The sequence below is a fragment of the Formica exsecta genome, unplaced genomic scaffold, assembly GCF_003651465.1.
Source record: "Formica exsecta isolate Colony F162 unplaced genomic scaffold, ASM365146v1 scaffold696, whole genome shotgun sequence".
Taxonomy (NCBI): Eukaryota; Metazoa; Arthropoda; class Insecta; order Hymenoptera; family Formicidae; genus Formica; species Formica exsecta.
The window spans coordinates 470,828-475,493 of NW_021853462.1; the positions used below are offsets into that span (position 1 = coordinate 470,828).

Here is a 4,666-nt window from a genome sequence, read left to right on the forward strand (position 1 = left end):
TTTATAAATAAAATATTTTAGATATATATTGTACAATTTAATGAGTTGCTTTTTTTACAGCCCAGCCAGAAATATCTGGTGATTCCGGTAGTACTGCGATTTGCTTACTTACCGTTGTTTTTATTCTGCAACTACCAACCGGCTCGCATAGAGAGATCACTACCCATATTTATCGATAATGATTGGATTTTCTGGATCATTGCTATTACTATGGGCTTCAGTAGCGGATATCTGTCATCATTATCAATGATGTACTGTCCTAGGTAAGTATAGTTAATAAAAAAATGGAGAAAAAGCTAAAATATATGAGAATTTCTGTATATACTTATATTATAACGTAATTACATTATTAAAATGAATAATATACGATATAAGAAATAAAAGAATGTAGAAATTATATATAATAATATGTACTTTGTGTATTTAGAATGGTGGATTCGCAGCACGCATCGACGGCCGGCATGTTTGGGGCAGCATCTTTAATTACGGGGATCTTTACAGGAATCCTATTTTCCATGGCAATGCCAAGTGTGGTGGCCAACGTGACGTTTTGATTGTTTTAAAGATGAAATTTAGCGTTGCGATATACTTCTATTTACTCAGGAGTTAGAAAAGAAATGAAAATTGAGAGATATTGGAACGTTTCTCTTATTACAGTTAAAGATGAGCAATTTCTATTCCTTAAGAAAAAAAAAAAAACATTTTAAGAGCGGAAATACTGAGGCTACTGCTCTTTAACACGAAATAAGAGAAACATTTCGAAATGTTTACATATATGTTGAAAATACATATACATATATAATCATACAATTCTTTAAATAGCAGATTATGAAGACAAGCTTTCAATTAAATAAGAACCTTTCAAAGTAATGCATGTTTTATATAAGCGTGACTTGGAGTTTTTGGATTGATTAATCATTTTTAATGTCCTGTTGATAGGAGAAATAGTTATGGAAAAATAAATAAGATCATGTAAAGTACGCATTAATGACCAGAATAAGATCGTTTCACAAGAGATCTCTTGAAAAATACCGGAATTTATCAGGTTTTATCAGGATTTAGAAAAGTTAATATATTACTACTGCCCTTATTAATAAAACCGGACCAATAAGCCTTATTAATGAAAAAAGAAAGCTGTACGGCACTTCCATTTTTCGCATTGTTCGAATAACTGCTAAATCATTAGACGTAACAAAAAGATTGTACATTTAAATCTGCATAATTCGTCACGCGTTTAAAGCTAAACGTATTTTTCATTTTGTTAAGATTACATTTAAAATATAAAGTAGAATCAAACACTCCCATCTTTGGCGCTAAACGCGTAACGAAAATATGTCTCTTAATAGAAGTAAGCATTACATTTTTAGATAGAGTTTACGCTAAAGTTGCCATGCTGAATTTTCCTGCAGAAATTTTATTTCTAAGTTAATCTTGCTATAGGCATATATAATTTTAAAGACAAAACAGTTTAAAAAACAGTTCTAGCAGCACTCCTTTGAATTAAACAATTATAATCTAATTTAATTACATTGAAAAAGTAAATTTTGAGTTTTACATACTTTAATTATTTAATTGATCTTGGTTTAAAAGTTAAACTTGGGAATAATAATAAAATAGAGACCATATCTAGTAATATTTTTACATAATTGACAAGATTTTGTAGGAAGATCTGATGTAATTGTTTTGTAATAAATTTCCATATTATTTTTAGTATTACAAATTTATTCTGTAATTACACGAGGTTGTTATTTATTATTTTTTAGTACTGTTTAGTACTTTATTTAATATTTTTTATTTACATAAAAAGTTGTCATGCCTCGAATTTTATTAAAGTTATAATGAATATATCAAAACAAAAATTTTGCAGTTTTTTAGTTTTATGATATTTTCATAAATTTTCCGTCTTATAATACTTGAAATAAAAATTTTATTACATTGAAAGTTATGCAGGAGAGTCAAGACTGTTGGCCATCCGATTAATACTAGTCCTATCAGAATTTTGACGACGAGCTTTCCACCTTATCTAAAATTAACACGAGCTATAATTGTAGAAATTGGAAATATTTATACATTTGCTTGGACTATGATTATATGTTTTTAATTGCATAATTTTTTGCCATATATACATGAGCTTATATTATTTATGTTTTAATTATATATTAGTCATATGAAAAGTCATGGTGTTTTGTAAATTTCAAATGATTGTAATTAAATTGTGTGATGCACAATATTCTTCCATAAAGCAATATTTGGACAATCTGTACAATTTTTTTAATAAGAGCGCACATTGCTTCAGATAAAACTTAATTTTAAACATAAACTTTTATAACTTAAGCTTATACAAAAGCTTGTTAATGTTTTTCTAAATTTATATTAGAAAATTATATTTTAATATCATAATTACATTAATTATTAGTAAGATATGGCGGGGCTGCTTGAATAATTTGATATAAATTTTTTAAAATTATCGCTGTTAAACAATGCACATACATTCATAAATGTTCAAATGTAACGTTTATATACATCAATGCGCACATGCGATAAATTTGGATATTGTCTTATTACCCATAGATAGCTCCATTGTATCTTATATAGCAAATTGAATCTCATCTTCGTCGAAATTTTCTCATACTAGTTTTATGATGTAGCATTTGCATTATACATTATATTGAAAGTTAGTACAGTGTATACCGTGAGAGACGGCTCAAACGTCTTTTCATAATTTTATATTTTTCTACAAGAGTTTTACCTTGAGTACATAAATGGAGTGTTTCTAAAATCTTTGGCTAAATTTAATCAAACTGTATTCAATAATTCTGTTCAACTAATCTTATCATAAATTTTTTTAAATAATTTTATCCAATTTTACCTATCATCGATTCTATTAATATATATTGTACTGATAAAAAACTATAATATTCCTATAAATTAGTGATTTTGATACAGTGTAATATAATTTATCCAAATATTTTGATAACACCCTGTATATATACAATGTGGGATATATTCAGCAAGAGAGCGCGTTTGTACATGCATTTTTAATTATTCTAAAGTATAAGCTCTATGACTCGTCTATTATCTCTCTTTATCTAATACTGTGCGCAATCCATCTCTATTATCTTTCATCGGTTCTATTTACACTCTACTAATCGATAAACATAAAAGGTTGCACTACTAATGCATTTGAAAGATTTCCTTATTTGCAATACAGTGATTTTAGGAGAAACTTTTACAAATTAAATTAAATCTAGATTTAATACAATAAATTTAATTTTTTTTTTTTTTTATTCTATAGCTTTATCTCTATTAAATATAAATTTAATAAATTATTATTGTAACATAATTGTAAGTTGTGTCTTTAAAGACAATTCTAAAATAATAAGCTAACTACCTTCACATATATAGAATTACTGTGTTGCGAATAAAAATGTTTTTTTTTTTTTTTTTATTAATTACTTTATTTAAAAAACGAAGGGATTTCTTACACTTTAATCGTTATCAGATTGACGAAAATAATAATTCTAAAATGAATTCTGAATTCCTACAAGGACAATCCTCCGTATAAAGCAACAGACAATAAATAATCGAGGGAATTCGATAATCCAATAAAATCGGAAGATTCATTAAATTTAAAGAAGAGAAAAAAGAAATTGATAGAATAGATAGAATATTTTTATATGGATTCTCACAGTCATACATGAATAAATTTCATTCGACAAATTGTTTCGCGCGTATTATACTGTTTAGATTATAAACGAGCTGTGTATTTTAAACAAATTCACGCATTAATATTACACGCTACGTATATAAGATTTAAGTGTATATTTATTTCCGCATGAAAATGGGATATAACTCTTTAAATAAGTTCGTTCTAAGGAGTTTTATCATTTTTATGTCGAAATGTAATACAATAATATATTAATTATCTATACAAATCTATAAGATGTCTAAAAAATCGCAGATTTCTCGATTATAGATTCATAAAATAAAATAACTATTCAATAATTTGAAAAGAAATCCATTTTATGCTATTACATATTCCCGATTCTTTCTAAAATTTTAATTTAAAAGATTAAATTAAATCCATTATATTATTTTAATTGTTAATATTCTTAAACTTAAATTTTTAATATTATATACTTTGTAACTGTTTTAAAGCATTTCGACATTCGGTAAATCGATGTTCTTTTTATTTGACTTTTATCTGCGATTTTTGAAAAATATAGATTCTGTGAAACATCCTGAATATGTAAAAATTGAAGATCTTGTAAGATAAGAAATGGTTGCGTTTTATGAATAAGTAGATTTATGGAAACAGTTTGAACCGTTCAATTTATTGTAGAAAGAATGTTAAATAAATGAGTAAGGACTAATTATCCCCATTGAAAAATATTTAACTAAAAATTATTTTATTAACTCTATTATTATTATATTAAATATTAACATATATAATAGTAAATTATAATAGTAATTTAATAGTAATAATATATGAAAGAATAAAAATTCATCAAATTTGACATCCATATAAAGCTCACTTTTTAAAGTACAAAAAAATAAAATTCTTATTATAATTAATTGAAAAAATTCTATGATTTTTAATCTTCTAATTTTTACATTACATTTTTAAATTCCCATAGTTTATTATATAATTATGAATAAATATATG

At 25.3% G+C, this 4,666-nt stretch overlaps 1 long non-coding RNA gene across 1 annotated transcript; it reads left to right on the forward strand.

Moving 5' to 3' along the window:
• Positions 1-45: 45 nt before the first annotated feature.
• Positions 46-4,392, forward strand: LOC115243196. The gene is made up of 2 exons (XR_003885185.1): positions 46-263; positions 428-4,392. It is a non-coding gene; the product is annotated as an uncharacterized LOC115243196 (long non-coding RNA).
• The last annotated feature ends 274 nt before the right edge of the window (positions 4,393-4,666 follow it).